The sequence below is a fragment of the Miniopterus natalensis genome, chromosome 4 (assembly GCF_054644295.1).
Source record: "Miniopterus natalensis isolate mMinNat1 chromosome 4, mMinNat1.hap1, whole genome shotgun sequence".
Classification (NCBI taxonomy): domain Eukaryota; kingdom Metazoa; phylum Chordata; class Mammalia; order Chiroptera; family Miniopteridae; genus Miniopterus; species Miniopterus natalensis.
This window is the reverse complement of record NC_142084.1, coordinates 43,428,740-43,447,585: the sequence shown is the minus strand read 5'-3', so window position 1 is coordinate 43,447,585 and position 18,846 is coordinate 43,428,740. Positions and strand designations below refer to the sequence as shown.

At 41.0% G+C, this 18,846-nt stretch overlaps 1 protein-coding gene across 1 annotated transcript in view; it reads right to left on the bottom strand.

Annotated features, from left to right (window-relative positions):
- Positions 1-14,354, bottom strand: part of FHIP1A (FHF complex subunit HOOK interacting protein 1A) — a 190,921-nt gene extending 176,567 nt beyond the window's left edge. Inside the window, exon 1 of the mRNA XM_016211211.2 lies at positions 14,091-14,354. The gene's annotated coding sequence lies outside the window, so the exon portion shown is untranslated. The remainder of the gene's footprint in view (positions 1-14,090) is intronic.
- Between the last annotated feature and the right edge of the window lie 4,492 nt (positions 14,355-18,846).

The following is an 18,846-nucleotide window of genomic DNA, read 5'->3' as shown; positions in this document are numbered from 1 at the left end:
ATACACTTAAGCCTGATTTGGGTAGTTAGGGGTACTTTGAGAAAGATCATGCTTTTGGTATACCACAATAGCCCTTTGAGAAATGCTAGGCTCTGCCTCCTATGATTTATTTTTTTAATTGAACTTACTGGAGTGACACTGGCTAACAAAATTATACAGTTTTCAGGTGCACAGTTCTGCAACACATCATCTGTACACTGCATTGTGTTCACCACCCCAAGTCAAGTCTCCTTCCATCACCATTTATCCCCACTATACAATCCTCCACCCCTCTCTACTCCCTTTTCTCCTCCCAGTAATCACCACACTGTTGTCAGTGTACATGAGTTTTTTCCTTTTTCTTTTTTGCTCAATCCATCCACCCCCCAGCACCCAGCCCCTGCCCACTGCCACCACTAACAGCTGTCAGTCAGACTGCTCTCTAACTATAAGTCTGTCTTTATTTTGCTTGTTAGTTCATTTTGTTCATTAGATTCCACATATGAGTGAAATCATATGGTACTTGTCTTTCTCTGACTCCCATGGTTATTTTTAAATATATACCTTGAAATCTTTCCAGCACAGGGGTGAGAGAAATCATGAAAATGTCATTATTTTTTGTTTTTTAAGAAAAAAAAACAAAAAACAGAATATTTTGGATTTAAGAATTAAAATCTCAAGCCTTATAATACTGTAGTATAACATAAAAGAGTAATTTGCAGGAAAAATAGTAATTACTGCTGAGCTATGCCAAGGAATGTACTCTATGTGCCAATTTGCAGCTCACTTGGACAGTTTAAGATCACATAAAAACACAGTAGAAAATTTTTGACCCTTTCATAACTTCACCTCTTTGACAAAGATGTCATGATAGTCTGGCTGGTGTGGCTCTGCGGCACGGTTCGATTCCCAGTCAGGGCACATGCCCAGGTTGAGGGCTCGATCCCCAGTAGGGGGTGTGCTGGAGGCAGCCGATCAATGACTCATCACTGATGTTTCTCTCTCTCTCTCTCTCTCCCTTCCTCTCTCTGAAATCAATAAAGACATATTTTTAAAAAAGATGTCATGATAAGTTACTTTGCCTATGAGTCTCCAAAATAACCATGCTACCTCATGCTCTCACCAATATTTTAGTAAGGAAAAGAAAAAAGAATTATTGTACCTAAGCCTCAGGTCATCTTTCATTTTACAATTTCTGAATTCCAAGTGGAGATTCTCATTCACCACCCCCTCTTTTTTTTTTTAAGTTCATTGATTTCTAGAGAGAGAGTAAGGGAGAAGAGAGAAACATCATGTGAGAGCATAATATCGATGGGCTGCCTCCTGCACGCCCCCCGCCAAGGATCAATCCCGCAGCCTGGGCATGTGCCCCAACTGGGAATCGAACCAGCAAATTTCCAGTGCATGGGAGGATGCCCAACCAACTGAGCCACCCAACCAGAGCCTTTACTGTTCTTAAGAAGCACAAAGGAATGTCTACAAAAATAGTGAAAACTTGAAGGATTAACCAAAATATTAGAAGTCTCATACTTAACTTTTATGAACAGAAAAAAATTGAGGTTTGCATTGATATTATCAGGGGTTAATATTATAGTTTCCAGATTCTGAAAGAAACTGATTACTAAGAAATCTTGGTGTGAGAGTTTATCTTAATTTTTTTTAATTTGTTTTTACTTTTTATTATGGAAATTTTCAAACTATACAAAGTAGAGGGAATAGTACAATGAAATGTCATGAGTTGGTTCAAAAGTTAACAATCATAATTCGGCAACTGAGAATCTCTCATTCCCACTCCTTACCTCCGCTGGATTGTTTTAAAAGCAAATCTCAGCTATCATATCTGAGATAAGAAAAAAAATGGCCTCCAAAGATATCACTTTCTAATCCCCAGAAGCTGTGAACATTAACATACAAAGCAGAAAATGTGACTATAATTTAGGATCTTAAGAAAGAATTTACCTTGGCCATAACCAGGTGGCTCAGCTGGTTGGAGCATGGGCCCATAGACCAAACAGGTTATGGGTTTGATTCCCTGTTAGGGCACATACCCAGGTTATGGGTTTGATCCCTGCTCGGGGTGTGTACAAAAGGCAGCAGCTGATCAATGTTTCTCTCTCACATCAATGATTTTTTTTTCTCTCTCTCCCTCTCTTTTTAAATCAATATAAACATATGCTCAAATGAGGATTTAAAAAAAGAAAAAGGAATTTACCGTGGGTTACCCAAGTAGGCCCTAAGTGCAATCACATGTATCCTATAAGAAAGAGGCAGAGGGAGATAGATGCATCACCGCCACATGCAGAGGAGAAGGCCATGTGAGACTGAGCAAAGAGATGCAGCCACAACTGAGGATGGCTACCAGAAGCTGGAAAGGACAAGAATTCTCCCTAGAATCTCAGCGGAGGCATGGCCCTGCCTACATCTTGATTTTAGAGTTGTGGCTTCCAGAACTACGAAGAGAACACATTCCTGTTGCTTCATTCACCCTGTGGCAAGGTAGCCATAGGAAACTAATATAATATATAATCTGAAAAAAAATTCAGTATATATCTTTAAGAATTTTAAAAATAAAAGTACCATACCATTCCTTCTTAAAAGTCCTTTAATTTACCTAATATCCAGAGTTTAAATTTTTCCCAAATTTTCTCATAATTTTATATTTATAATTTATAACATAATTAATTTATCCAAATCAAGATCCAAACATGGTTGATATGAATCTATCTAGAGTCTCTTAGTAATAGTGTCTCTTCCCTCTTTGTTTTTCTTGCCATTTATTTATTAAACCAACTGAGTAATTTGCCCTATAGAAATTTCTACATTCTGGATTGGGCTAATTACATCTCCATTGTTCAACTTGGTCCTCTTTCTCCCATGCTTCTTATAAACTAGTTATATCTAAAGGTTTGATCAGAATCACAGTTTTTGGCAAGAAACTTCACAGGCAGTTCTGTATATTTCCTATTGCATCAAATTAGGAAGCATGTAATATCTACTTCTTTCTCTTTTTGTAACATTAAGACTGATTAGTGGGTTCAGAGGTAATTAGCCTAATCCACCAATTAAGAAGTTTCTCAGCCTTTGACCTAATAGTTTTAGCAGTCACTGATGATTATTCCCTAGACCTGTTATTTCATTAGGAGTAACAACATGGTAATATTTTATTTATATCATGCCTTCTGCATTTATTAGCTGGGATTCTTCTAAAAACACGATTTTGTCCAAACCATCGATTTGGTTTCTCTGAAATACCTTTCCTGTAAAAAAAAAAAAACAAAACAAAACACAAAAAAAAACCCTGTAAGATAAATGCTCGATAACATCGAATTTTTAAGGGAGTGCCAGGATGGACATCTGTCTCTTGAACACAAAGACAACCTTGTCTATACTCATTGAGTGTAACTTCTCAACTGCACTCAACTTAGTCCTAAAGTTACCAATTCAAATACCCAGCCTACAATACAGAACCTATTTTTAAAGAATAAAAGCCAGGATCCAACATAACTACATCAATTTGATGTCAGTTCTTAGGATTTATGCCCTATCAGGTCAGTCCAACTCCTCAACCAACCACTCCAAACCATTCACTCTGGGTCTATCTTGTCCTATTTCATGAATACAAACCGACTTCTCATTCTAGACTGTGCCTCTCTCCCTGCAAATAGCTAAAGCTGTCCTCTCCCCGCTCAGGAGTAAACACGCCTCCTGCTCCTGCTGTCCAGGCCCCTCCTTTTTTCTGAGGAGGACCCAATCCTTCTTTTAGGAAACTGTTCTGCTTTCCCACCCTAACTATGTATTTCTAGACGGGGTTGCCAATTACCAGGTAATGTGTGCCCCTGGCCACATGTACAAGGATGTCACCCAAACAAGGCCAACCAGAGCCATTCCCGGGATTTTGAGATTTAGAGTAAGGGAAGGCGGTCAGGACCTCTCTGGATGATCCTTGGTTGCTGGCAGCCAAGCCTCAGCCATGTGGAGGAAACTGACAGAGAAGCAGAGTTTGGAGGCAGAGTCTTGGTGGTACAGAAGTTTTCAGTTCTGGCTTCCCTGAGACTCACTTCACTCCTTGGCCATGTAAGCCAATAAACTGCCCTCTACACAGCTTAATTTCTATAATTTACAACCAAAAGACACAACTTATGACACAATCTCTACCATGATGCTTAAAGACTATGACCACAATGACCTCTACCTTTCTGGTTTCTTGTACTTGCTTTCTGTACAAATAACAGTTCATCACATACTGTCCTGATTTTTGTGTGTCAAATACATATCTGTTGCCATCTTTTGTGGCCTTGCAGGCATATACTTTACACATGTTTTGAAAGCCCCTCAACGATCCCTAGAAAAGTGCTAACAGAGCCTCAGTATATAAGTAACAATTACCATGTAGTGATAATTACTTCCATGTAAAGCACTTCACATCTGTTACTGTATTTAACCCTCACAGAAACTCCCTGGGATGGGCATTATTATCTCCACTTTAAGATGAGGAAACTGAAGGTCATCAAAGGAAACTTACTTGTCCAAAGTCACAGATTTACTAAATGGCAGAGCAGGGACTTGAACAAGAGTTCATTCAAATTTCATTCTCTTTCCACTATGCCCACGTTGCCTCCCACAGTAATAAACACCTGCTAATTAGATTACCAGGGGGAACAATTGATCCAAGACCTCCATTTAACCCCTGACTTTCCACTAATCTCAAAGTGCATGTTCTTCCACCATTAAAAATAATATTAATATGTTAATGCATAAATAAATAAGCTACAGGAAAACAAGAATCCTGAAAAAAGTTATAATACAATTTCTCCAAAATTGATACTGGCAGCCTAAAGACTAAAGCTGGCATTTCTCTTAAAGTAATAGGTAAAAGGAATGAATATTTAAGACCACTCTGTCAGAACAAGTTGTATACAAGTCCCCTGGCAGTGATATTTCAAAACAGCAAAAAGAGATTTGTGAGTACCTGTCAATGTGTGACACGCCTACAGCTCTATCTGATTGCTCAGAGGAATATTACTGTGTCATTATTAGACACTAATAGTTACTGAGCACTCCCATGGCTTAGAGGCAAGAACAGAAGGCCTTTAGGAATAAAATGGTCTGTCTTCATAGTTTAGCAAGGAGAGGGGCCAGGAGGACAGTAATGGCAATTCACTCGTGGAGAACCTGAAAGTCACCAGTTCTCATTTCTACATGAATTACATCCTTCAGCCAACCTTCCCATTTCCATGCTTATGTCTCCAATTCCACATGGAGCTCCGGCAAGCAAATTAACTTTGAGGCAATAATAGTTGTTTAGCATCTAGCTAGGTACCTTCCACTGAAGTGTCCCATAAATGCAAGTTATTGATTTTCTGTTTCTTTTTATCCCTTTCTCTTTTTATCACTTTACCTTAGGCCCTTCTACTACATAGGCACTCTTCTGTGGAATAAAATGATTGATCCTAGAAGGCCAGAAGACATCAAAGACAGTCCTTATATATAGCCTGGCAACAGCAAAGCCAAGGGGAGTGTGTGCTCGGCACATAATGAAGAATGGTTGCATCCCTGGTGGGACAAAATTTTGCCAACTTGCATACTTTGGTGAACAGCAGGCCCTAAAGAATACATCGCTGTCACAGACTCAAAAATACATCAAATGAGATCATATATGTGAAAGTGCTCTGTAAACCATGAGCAGCCAAGGGACTGTAAATTGCTTCTGTTACTCATATGGCTATTACAAAGACACAGACCTGGGGAACAGGTAGTTAGTTGTATGGTTTGAAAGAATTAACTAGCTCTGGATAGAAGCAATCTTCGGTAAAAAGAAAGTAAAAAAAGAATCAGAGGCCTGTCGGAGGGTATAACAGAAAGACTAGACAACCAAGGGGATGTGAGGGGTGAAGGGCTCCAAGTTAGCAAACTCCCACTCAATTCAACAAATACTTATTTGAATGTCAGGCAGTGGTCTACATCTTAGGATATATAGTCAGAGAGTCAACACTAATATAGCCAAAAGTCCCAGCCCTTCATGGAGCTTTATATTCTTATGCATGGAGACAGTCAGTAAACAATACACCAAATAAGTAAGTAAAGTATAATATGTTAGAGAAGATAAGTTCAGGAACGCAGGGTAAGGAGGACGGTAAGTATGGGGCAGAGGTTTTGCAATACTCTGAGCTTAGAAGATAAGCCAAAGAGCAGAATGAGGTCAGATATCCAATGATGTTCCTCAAAAACTAATTCAATTACAGGAAAAATGAGGAAAATCATACTGTGCTTGAATGAAATTTGCATAAAATTTGACAAATCCAAATTGCCTAGAAACATATAGCTCATTTTCCAAATTTCTTCCCCTTCATCCCTGTTCAAAAGGATGTTACGTAGCATATTTACAGAGGGAAATATGAAAAGACTTAGCCAGAGGCCAAGCAAAAGGAATTACAAGAGATAAGAGCAAAGCAGATGACAGCAAAAATAGTTGCAAACCAGTACCTCAGGAAAGAGCTAACTCAACAGGACTTAAAATATGACTCAATCTTTTTTCCTAGGAAAAGTTGGCTCTAGGTCAAGAATGATATATAGGTTTCATTTCCAGTAACAACCCCAAACAGCCAGCAGAGTCTCTCCAGAGCAATGCATTGATAAAGACTTCTAAGTCCTGTGGGAAATAAATTAGACATTTCTTCTATGGGCTCAAGATGGGGGAGTGTAGGCATGCAAACCCCACATTTACCTTTCCTTTCCCAGGTACATCTAAGTGCTTTAAATATATACATACACACTCACACACACACACATACATATACATATATATGTATATATACACACACACATACATACACACACACACACACACACACAATCAGTAAACAGTCACTGGCCACCTGCAAAGTGTAAGTCAACACACCAAGAACAGTGGAGGATTTGGAAGTATAGAGCTTGGTCTGGGTCCTAAATGAGTTTATAATCTAGTTGGGAAGGACAAATGTATAAAAGATAACACTAGAAGGCAGCAAATGACTAAGTTTCTATAACTGCAGTACAGAGATTCTGATACCAAGAAATTAGCACAAAAAAGGACAGTCAGGAAAGGCTTGACAGAGGACACAGCCTCTGAACTGGGCCTTGAAGAATGCAACTCACTGAAATAACTGGAAGGAGGAAGGATTAGTCCCAGCAGAACAGGAGAAAAGGAATAGGTAGGGTGTGGCTCAGGAATGAGGAACAGATCAGCAGGCAGCCAGAGCAAAGGATCTGCACAGGGCAGCAGATCATAGATGCCTTGAGTACTAGTCAGGTTCTCCAGAGAAACGGAACCAACAGCAGATATATACATAAAGAGAAAGAGACTAGAGACAGAGAGACTGATTTGTTATTATAAGGAACTGGCTCATGCAATTATGAAGGCTGAGAAGTCCCAATGTCTGCAGTTAGCAAGCAGAGAAGTGGGAGAACCTATAGTATAGTTCAAGGTCAAGTCCAGGTTTGAGTCCAGAGGCAGATAACATCAATGTCCTAACTCAAAGGCAGTCAGGCAAAAACAACAAATTCTCCCTTACTTAGCCTTTTTGTTCATTTCAGGTCTTCAACAGATTGGATGAGGCCCACCCACAATGGGAAGGATAATCGGCTTTATTCAGTCTACAGATTCATCATTAATCTCATCCAGAAACACACCCAAAATAATGTTAACCAAATACCTGGACACCCATTCCGCAGTCAAGTTGGCACATAAAATTAACCACCACACCTTGAGTTGAGTCATTATCCAGCAGACAGCAAGGACCATGATCAGCAATATGGGCAAAGCTGTGCTTTATCAAGTCAAACTACCTCTGGCATGAAATGGATTAGAGAAAGAAAAACTGGGACCAGAAGATTTTAAAAATTATAATTGCCCAGACCTGCCCGGATGGCTCAGTTGGTTGGAGTGTTGTCCTGCGCACCAAAAGGTGGCGGACTCGATCCCCAGTCAGGGTGCATACGGGAGCCAACCGATCAATGTTTCTCCCTCACATCTGTGTTTCTCTCTCCTCTCTCTCTCCTTCTTCCCCTCTCTCTAATTCAATAAAAACATCCTTGGGTGAGGATTTTAAAAAATTATAAATGCTCATGTGATAATAAGAGGCAGATCATCAGCAAATATGTATAAGATCCTAGTCAATATGAAGGTGCTCTGCTAGAAGATTAAGATGCAGAGTTACTCTTGTCATTCTATAGTTTAATTTGATGTCAGGATCCAAATGTAGACCTATCCAGCAGGAACTGGAGAAGCAAGCCTAGGATTACAAAAGTCAGCAATGAGGATGCAGATTTAGAAATAACCTACATAGGAAAGAGCCAAGTTGAGAGCCTGTTCCTGGCGTGCCTATATTGACAGGAGCTCGGAGGACAACAGGTCGAGTCACTCAGACTTGAGTCAAGAAGCCTCATCAAACTGCCAGTTGTGTGATTCACTGGTAGGGAATGAACACTCCTCTGTGAATAAACTAACCCTAAAACATGACCAAGAGGTAGAATTACTTTCAGGGGAAAAGGGAAGGCAGCAACAAAACCAGTCCACAGATACCTAAACACAAGTTAGAAGCTGATTCATCTATAGCAACTCCAGCGTCTACTTTTCAAATAGGACATGCAAGGTCCTGACCTGAACAGTAACACAGTGGAGAAGCACAAGGAGGAAATTCAGATAAGGTCAAATTTAATCAAGCAAATAAGAAATTTGCATTAACCATTAAGTTTTTTAATGCAACTCAGGTAAATAAGAGGTAGTCTGGTGTTTCCTGAAGCAAATCAAGGTCAATGAAGGTCCCATCGTCAGACTTTTCGTATGTGTTTAAACTACTACATCTTGCTTAAAATAAGCAAAAATGTAAAAACATTGTTACGAGAGATTTAAAATATTCGACTTATCAAAAAAGTGACTTCATAATAGAAAATAGGCAGTAATCAAGAATACATTAGACAGTTGCATCTTCCCATGAAAAGATCAAAATATGAGTATGTGCTAACTATAAAATTTCCCGTACTAAGAAATAGTTTTACTAAGAAAATCTATCATACAGAAATATCAAAAAACATTTTTCCTAATAAATGTGGACAGAAATAATTTCATTTTGAGGATGCACATACTGTTCACATTAAATGACCTACTGAAATAGGTCATTTTTTTTTTTTAACATATCTTTATTGATTTCAGAGAGAGGAAAGGAGGGGGAGAGAGATAGAAACATCAATGATGACAGAGTCATTGATTGGCTGCCTAGCCAGCAACCCAAGCATGTGCCCTGACTGGGAATCAAACCTCGATCTCCTGGATCCTAGGTCGATTCTCAACCGCTGAGCCACGCCCGGCCAGGCTAGGTCATAGTTTTAAAATATAGCTATACTCATTCTGATACACTACAAGGAAAAATCAACCTAAAATGAATAAACTTCAAGTACAAGTTCCATGAACACCAACAAAACTGAAGACTAATTTTGAAGAATGAAACATAATCCTTTAACCGACTGGTTATGAGCAAAGCTTGGACTCGGTAAAAATATTAATCAACTCTCTCAATAAAAACGTTGCCACAGGAATCCCTGAAATGTTCCTGTTTCAATGAGCCTGAGTTATGAAATTTAGCCAAAGTATCTTATTTCACATTTTCCACACACTCAAGAGTGAAATCAGTTCCTGGCACCTTCTACAAACCTAAAGATCTTAAAATTTACCCATTACCAATATTTCAATAGAGGTAAACTTTTAAAATACCAGGAGAGGAGATAAAATACGCTCATTCTGCGTTCTGCAAAGCTTAGTGGATTCTCTGAACTCCTTAATGGCATGTCCTAGAATAATGTTAAGAAAATGTTTTTAAAAAAAAAACAAAAAAAAACTATGCTCCATAAAAGCTAATTAGCAGCTCATCCAACAACTGCAGAGTACTTTTATAGCTGTTATCAATTACTATCTTCTCTTGGGGGAAAAAATTTAAATCAGAAAGGACTTAAAATGTGAGGAAATGAGGTGAGCCCTACCTAAGAGCTCAGAACCTTTTCCTCCTATGACCTCTTGTTTCAGTGTCTGGTCATGTGTTAATAATGTCTCTCTTCAGTCTTATACATTCAAAAAAAGGTATTAATATAATTTTAATATTAGAGGAAGTAGAATTAGAAAATTTAATATTTTCATATCCCTGACTCACAAAACTTTCCTACGAAAAACACACAAGTGTACTTTAAGGATATTCTCTAAAGCACTGTTCTTAGTACGGAAAAATGGGAAGCCACACAAATTTCCAACAATAGGCAATTGTTTAAATGACCTGTGATGCAATGTTATACAGCCAGGATGCTCCATATATATGGTCATGGAAACATTTTCAAGGTATATCAAGTTAAAAACAGAAACCAAGTTGAAAGTCGTTTAGTGTTACCCCAGTTGTTATAAATAATCACAATAATAGTAAATATATTTTAATAGAGAGAGATTTTGGCAGTTTCTCCAGAATATAGGATTACAGTAAACTTTAATTTTCAAGATTACATATTCTCTAAGTTTGAATGTTGAATAATATATATTGTATGTATAATTAGAAAAAATAAAGTTTTAACTTAGTGGTATAAATGGAGTGGAAGTAGGAGAAAATATTTTGTATAAAGAAAAGGAAAACTTAGGGTGTTAAAACTTTAATACAGTAGCTCTAAAATGTCATGTCTGTACCCCTCTTTTGGAAGACAGCTATATTCTTATTCTCAGAACTTCATAATTAAGCAACTAACCCAGATATTGCGAAAGCATCTTCTGTTAGTCATAGCTTCTCAGGATAAAAGTTTACCCCGAATTCCAGTGTTTATCAAATTCAACTGAGCAATGCTGTCAATTCCTAAAAAGTTGCACACAAACTGCCTAGGTGTCTCTAATTCTAATTAAAAGTTATTACAAATTTAACCAAAAAATTACAGAGTCAGCAGACTCTAAAGATATTTGAAGCACTTTCATGATGGAAATATGGGGAATTAGAGAAACTACTTTTGAATCTACAGTCCTGTAACCTATTCAAACATTGTAAAAACTAGATAGAAGTAGAAGAGAGAATTACCTAGAAAGGTAATTGAGGAATTACAAGCCTTGGGAAATTTTCCACCTGCCTGGGGAGGGCTGTGAACTTGTGCTGGAATGATTTGTTTCTACCGCCATGTGACCTTGACAAAACATTTATACCCCTATGCATCAATTTCTTCACATGCAAATGAAAGAACTGGGAATAAACAATCTCTGATCCCTTTCAGCTCTAAAATTCTGAAAATAGGCCTTTACTCTGTCCTCACCAAAGAATTTTTTAAAAAGAACATGCATGTACATAACATAAAATATAAAGTTATAAGATACTACCCCAAAACAGCAGACTCTTGCCTGGCTTCCCTTCATTCTGAGTTCCGTTTCCCAAAAGGAGCTCCTTCAACTCTTCAAGATGTTTCTTCTAGTAATTACTTCCGTATTTATAACTCACACACATTACTATTTCCTGATTTTGTTTCAATTTTAGACATTATCAAAAGTTCTTTATTCAATCTATTGGGGACATTTACTCACCCAACCCACCCACCTCTCTAGGTACGGCCACACTGTTGACATGCAAAAGATAAAATATTACATACACATACAGATGTGTACAGTCCTGTCTCCAATTACAGACAGTTTGTTTAATAAGAAAAAATATCCCATTTCACATCCAAACACTTCACAAAATATAGCAGGGAAACAATTTAAAACATGGCCTTATCTAAATCAGAAATCCTGAATTCAGGTTTGAGTCTACCACATACAGGAGCCAAGGACACATCTAAATATTCCTTATCGTCTCTGAATCTCAACTGTTTTCCTCTTTTGTAGTCTGAATATAATAGCACCCACTACAAAATGGTTAAATCACAAAACAAATATTGCACATGTCAAAGCACTTTATTAATCATAAAGCACTACAAAAATGTTATATTCTGTTATTATCTTTACTAAGAGATCCCTCTTGAGACTGTTCCCCTACCTAGGCTAAAAACTAAGAGAAGTAGCTGAGAATAAGCGTGAAGTAGATGTAAATTATGTTCCAAGGTCAGCATCTGAGGATCCAGTGCTTTAAAGGGCCTATGTATTGCCCTATGAGACAAATGTACACAGAATACAGATCAAGCATCTAAGCAGGGACCCACCCAAGAGAGTGATTTTGTTTTATATCTGCAGAGAGAGGGAGCTTTCTTATCAAATCTTCTTTTTGAAAGTAATGTAAGAACATAATTTCAAAAGTCACTCCTTAGGCAACTCTTTTTTTGTCTCTTCTGATAAGTACTTCTACATCTCTAAATAATTTATTTATACAGTTGCTTCTTGGCTTGTAGACATTATCTACTGACTTTCTACTATGGTAGAAAGAACTGTAGAGAAAGTGTTTTGAACCAAACTTGGGAGGTTATCATGAAAAACTATCCAGCAATGCATTACTCTGACTCTGCAGTAAAACAGTCCTTTCACTTCTAGTCTTCAAAGGCCTACATGAAAAGCCATACAACCTATAGGGTCTCTATGTAGAGGCAAGAAGGAAGCTAGTGAGGCTGCTGGGCCTAAATTATTGGGCTCTTCTAAATTTCTTCTGAATCTAGTTCACTGATGCTTGGTTTCTCTTACCTTTTCCACCTGCCCCACACATTTCAATCCTGTTCCAAAAGCTACAGGACAAATAACGACAAATGGGACCCCAAACTTAATTTCAAGACAAGCATGGACACAATTCTTGGGCTCTCTGTGGAAAGGGATTAACTGGAGCTCAAAGAAACCAGCCTTTAATTATCTGAAAAGATATCTAAAGCCAACAATATGCTGATTAAAGAGTAAGTTTATAGACTGAATCTCCTGCTCAATTCTGTCCAAAGACCACTGAAGTTCTCCAAATGTGGACTTCAGCTGTAGTACAGTAGGTTTGGGCAGCTTCAGGGACAACATCCTGCCTAGTGCCGGGTGAACAACGAACTTGAGGGTCAGGCAGGTCACCCTGCCAAGCAGCAGGCAAGATACACTAAGGAGAGGAAATCTTTTCCCTCATTAACTAAGAGGATAAAGGTGATTAAGCAGGAATTATTTTTCAGTGACCTACATAATTTCATCAGGGCTGCTATCCCTATTAGAGAGCAGCTGAACTTCCTAATGAGATGAATCTGATAGCAGACCCTTTCAGAGAAGTCAGAGATTAGTTCCAATTTATAAGGAAGCAACAATTGGTATGCATTGTTTACTACTGCTCCTCAGGGCCGTCTCTCCTGTTTGGGCCCCTTCCCTGGATGGCTGAGGCTACAGCACCTGCTGAATGGTGCAGGTGGGATCTGTTAAGAATGCACGGATCCAGGTGGGTGGGACACAGCTGGGCTAATTTATCAGACCTGCTCAGGTGACTCCCAAAGCCCCTAGCAAACAGGGCTACTATTGCTGCCACCAACACCTTGCTCTGGCCGGCCTGGAACTAGGACAGCAGCTGGTTCCACTTCCTAGCAGAAGTGGGGTTAACAAGGAAGCTTTGTTGAGGTCCACGCGGGAAACACACAGCCTCAGTCGATAACAACAGCCACGACTTGAACGCAGGTTCACTTGAGAACTCAAGAAATTGCGCAACAGCCACCAAACAAGTAAGTCCTTATGCCAGTCAAGTGCTGCAAACCTCAAAGTGGCGCCGCCGGTCTCTTGTGTAAGCGAGGAGGTTTGGAGAGGGAAACTGAGCCCCAAATTACTTCGCCTTTGCCGGTTCTTCCCGTCGGGCCAACCTCTCTGGCCCCAAGGAAAGGGGTAGAGCCCTGATGACATCTTTCTCCGTCAAAACAAGCCGGCTCCCTCTCCCCGGAGGTTACCGCCGAGTAACACCCAGTCCCACAGCTCTGGGAGCCGCCTCCCACCGGCTGCGCCTTGGCCCACGCCACGACCTCGTCAGCGATACTCCCACTGGGTGCCCCAACCCCAATACCTGTTCCTCCGGCCCAGCGGGGGTTGGGGGACGGATGCAGGGAAGGCGCACTGCTACTCTCCCCCACCCTGAACCCCCTGAAATAAAAGAATCCCGCAAGTGCAACTCTCACAGCGGCGCGCCACGTACCTGTCCCCCTGGCCGTGGCTCCTCCTCCCCGCGTGGTGCGGACTCGCCGGAAAAGTGTTCCGGGACAATCCCGAAAGTTCGTGCGTGGTCCTGAGGACGCGGACCCGGAGCCGGAGCCGCCGGCGCTGAGGACCGCGAGGAAGGCAGCCGGCTCCGCGCCGCGACCTCGCAGGTCCCTGCCCGGCTCCTCCCCGCCGGACTCCAACTCAGCCGCGGGGCCGGGGGAGGAAGTAGGGGGCTGGAGACCGTCGGAGGGCAACTTTTCGCCGGATCAGCAGTGGGTGGCTGAGCCGCCCGGCTCCCAGAGTCGCCCCTGCCCCCTCCCACTCCGCACCCTTGGGGAGGGCGGGACCGGGTGGGGGCGGGGCCCAACCTGCCACTCTGGGGCCGGAGCGCCCCGCCCGCCCCGCCCCCCGGGACGCGCGGCGCCAGGTGCCTGTTTCCAAGGTGAAGGAGGAGGAGCCTGTGAGAGTTTCCGCCGAAACTTACACGCGGCGGACACGAGGACGGCCCGCCCTTGGGGGCTCGCCCTTGGCGGGCGCTGCACTCCTCCACTCGCGCGCGCGTTCGCGCCGCGCGCAGGAAAATAAACCTGCAGGTGCAGGAGGTCAGACGGCAGCGGACGTTTCCGATGTCTCACTTCCCAAAGGTTTGACCTCGGCTCCTGGCGCCTTCCCTACCCCCACCCCTGTGGCTTGAATTTTAAAATGCTAATGAAGTCCAGAGAGAGCTGACCTTAGTGGTGGAAACGGCCCCCTGTTATTCTGCTGGCGAACTCCCTGAAGTGGGCAGGGAGAGACCTGGTCTCCGCAAACCTACTGCCGGGAGGAGAGGGGGAGGGTGTCGCTGTTCCGTTTGTTTCGCTGGAGTCCCTGTTAGCGCAGTTGCTTGTGAGTGTATGTGTTGCGCGTGTCACACGGTTCACGAGCACCCCAAAAGTGAGTGCTCTTTCATTGGACTGTTCTGCAGCAAGATGGAAACCTTCCCAGCTCCGGACGTCTGGAAGATGCGGGGACAGGTTAGGAAATTATGTCCCTGCCACGCTGGTTGGTGGCGGTCGCCTTTGGCACCGCTCCTTGTCTCAGTATCCTTCCCAGAGCCCAGACCTCGCCCCGAGTTTGCCGGCTGCCCTCCCTCAGCCATTTGGAGCCCAGGGCCACGCTGGCAGCGCCACCCCCACTCCCCTGCCCTCTGTGCCCCAGTCCCCCTGCATGTTTGGGCAGCGAAGGCAACGCTCTGCTTTCTGGACATGAAATCCGGGAAGAGGAATCAAATTCTTGGTTAGAGGCCCTCTTGGCATTTCCAGCGCCCTGTGGTTGGTGTGGCTGAAACTTGAGGTGAGCCACAATCTGGGCAGGTTGGGTCAACACCACGGCTTGCAAAAGCGGATGTGGGCAGTTTTTCCACCGCAGCGGCATCCTGCTGGCGCCTCACCCAATTCTCTCTACGAGGAAGTATCTCCCTCCCTTCATTCTCCATGAATGGCATCCAGAGATAACCAAAATTAGGTACCTATAGTTTCAAAGTCTCTTGCAACCACGGAAATGGAATGATGCAATCGTCACACTTCCATCTAAGGCTGCCTACCAGCACTGATGTGCTCGGGCAGGGCATCAGAAACACCGGTGCACTTGCTGCCAGTACCTCTCTGAACCCACCAGCCCTTCACCTATAACAAGTGCAGACAAGGGGCTCCTAAGGAACAGCTGGGGAAGGACAAGGCAGATAGAGATGAGAGGAGAAGCCAGGAAGTTCTGCACAGTAGGTCACCTTGGCCTGCCCTAAGAATTGGGATGTGGGAGAATCATTCATTCATTCAACCAATATTTATTTGAGTGTTTTATGCATGCCAGGCGTTCTTCTAGAGGTTGAGGGCACAGCAGAAAACAAAAACAAAAATCTTAGCCTTCACAGAGCTCACCTTCCAGGTGGGAGAGACAGAGGGTGAGGAAAATATGTGGGCTGCCACATGATTAGAAATATGGAGAAAAGCTAAGCGGGGAGGGGACATGAGGAACATGATGGGGATCTCTTTTAAATAAGTTCAAGGAAAGCCTCTGAAGGAGGTGAAACTGGAACAAAGGCCTGAAAGATACTAAAGAGTAAGATATCTGGGCAGACGACTGTTGAGGCAAGAAGCAAGTACAACAGCCCTGAGGCCAGGCTGTGAAGGCAGAGAAGATGAAGTCTGGCATGCCCCTGCCTCATATCTGGTGAGGATTTTACTCTGAGTTGAGAGTCATTGGAGAGTTTGGGGTAAAATGTGACATCTTCGGACACATTATAATAGCATCACTTTGACTGCTGGGTTGAGAATAGGCACTCGGGGGTAAGGGCTAAAGCAGAGACCAATTAAAAGGCTATTGAAATAATTCAGGAGCAAGAGGATGGTGACTTGGACCAGGGAGGTGGGGTGGGGTGGAGGTGACAAGCTGGCAGGGATTCCTCACAGAGTAGATGTGGAATATCAAGGAAAGAAAACAGGGATGAATCTGAGGTTTTTGAAGGGCTGAGCCACTGGAAGGATGGAATTGCCAGAACAAAGACGGAGAAGACTTTAAAAGAAGCAGGATGGAGGTAAAATCAAGAAAGCCAAAGGGAAGACAGAGAGGAAAGGACATATAGTTGGAATAATCTTCAATGTCCTCAGCTTACAACATGAAGAAAATGATATGTACTTCATTAACGTTCTTTTAAGGATAATATGAATTAATCTAGTAAAGTGTCTGGCACAGGCCCTGATACATGGCAGGCACTAAAGAATGTTAGCTCCCTCTCTACAAATATCAATTTCATGCACATCCATTATGCCCTCTGGGAGTGAAACAGAGTCATTGTCTTAGAGGAAATAAGTCTTAATAAAAGTAAAGGAGAAGGAAATGAAAACAGGAAAGAAAGGAGATGAAATGAAAACAACAAATGAAGTCCAACAAAGGTGCCTCATGAAGTCTACCTGTGATAGTAGCTGCTCCTAAGTTCTGCTTCTACAAGAGGACAAATAAAGTATCAGAGTTTGCTAGTTTGGAAAAGGAGTTTGAAATATGAAGTTTGTAATAAAGCAGAAAAAATCCACAACATATGTAATAAGCAAAGAATTTTGGTTGCTACTCCTTATAAAGAATTCTTTCAAATCAATAAAAGACATAATAGAAAAATAGTCAAAGGAGATGAACAGAGAATTCTGAAAAAATACAAATGGACAATATACTTATTTTTTAAGTCCAACCATACTAATTAAACCTAGAATAAGAGGCAATTATTTTTAGTTATAAATTTGGCAAGGATTAGAAAAAATAATTATGCGTATTGTTGGATGTAGGACAATATTATACCATGCTGAAAGAAGTTATTTATATTTCTAATTTATAATTATAATAACTTTTAGCAATTTATATCTAAATCTTTAAAATGTACATACTATTGAAATCAGAAATTTTGCTTCTAAGAATTTATTCCAATATTCAAATACTTGCTAAAAATTTATACATAAGAATGTCCACTACAGTGTCATTTCAATGTAGCAAAACTTAGAAATAGCCAAAGTATCCAACAAGACAGAATTATGGTAAGCACTATATGTTGTGCTGTAGCCATGTTATGATATTATAGGCAGATTTTTTTTTTAATATTGTTGAATATCTATTAATGTAAATGTAGTCACAATACATTAACGTATAAAATAACCCTACTACAAAACAGTATGTAAAGTAGGTTCTCCTTTAAAATGTTAATAATTGCCCGGCCGAGCCTGGCTCAGGGGTTGAGCATCGACCTAGGATCCAGGAAATCGTGGTTCGATTCCCGGTCAGGGCACATGCCGGGGTTGCCAGTCCAGGGCCTGTGTGAGGCAGCCGATCAATGATGACTCTCTCATCATTGATGTTTCTCTCTCTCTCTCCCTTCCTCTCTCTGAAATCAGTAAAGATGTATTTTTTTAAAAAATAAAAAAAATAAAAATAAAATGCTAATAACTATTATCTCCATTCTAAGATGAGTTTATTTCTATTCTCTTCTTTGTACTTTTCTCTGTTTCCAAGTTTTCTACCATAAACAAGTATCACATTCTCTTAGGAGTGGAATTTCTGGACAAGAGGCTATATGTATCAGTTGATCTTACCAAACAGTTTTCCAAAGTAGTGATACCAATTTATACTACCCCCAGCAATATATCAGATTTCTAATTTGGAGCAATGCATTTTTGACAGCATGCATTCAGTGAATAGACATTGATTTGAACCCTACTGCTTTAGAAGTTACCATATTAAGCAGAAGTTAGAAATTAATACCTTAGTTGTGAATGCATATGTTAATAAAACATCAACCTTTCTAACTTGTACTTTACATTAATTTATCTCATTTTATTTATTTTTTCCATCTTTAGCTGTGATATATGGAAAATGTCAAAGCACTGTAATTAGATTTCTTTAATGCAGAAACCAGAAAAGACTCCCTCTCCTTTACCTCCTTTATTCCCACTTGTAGTCAGACTAAATCAAAATTTAAATTATTTCTAAAGTTGCTTCTCTTAAAAGGAGCTCAGAAATGAACAGTGTACATGATGTTAGAATATTAATGATCCTATCAAATTCTACTTTCTAACAAATTAATAAAAACCCTTTGCTTTTGAATGGTCCCATCTCCTATGAAAACTGTCAAGTGGTCAGAGTCTACCATACTGATGATACAAGGCTTATTGATTATTAAAACTCTTCTCAAATCCATCTATGTTCTCCTTTAAAGTGAATCACTACAGCAT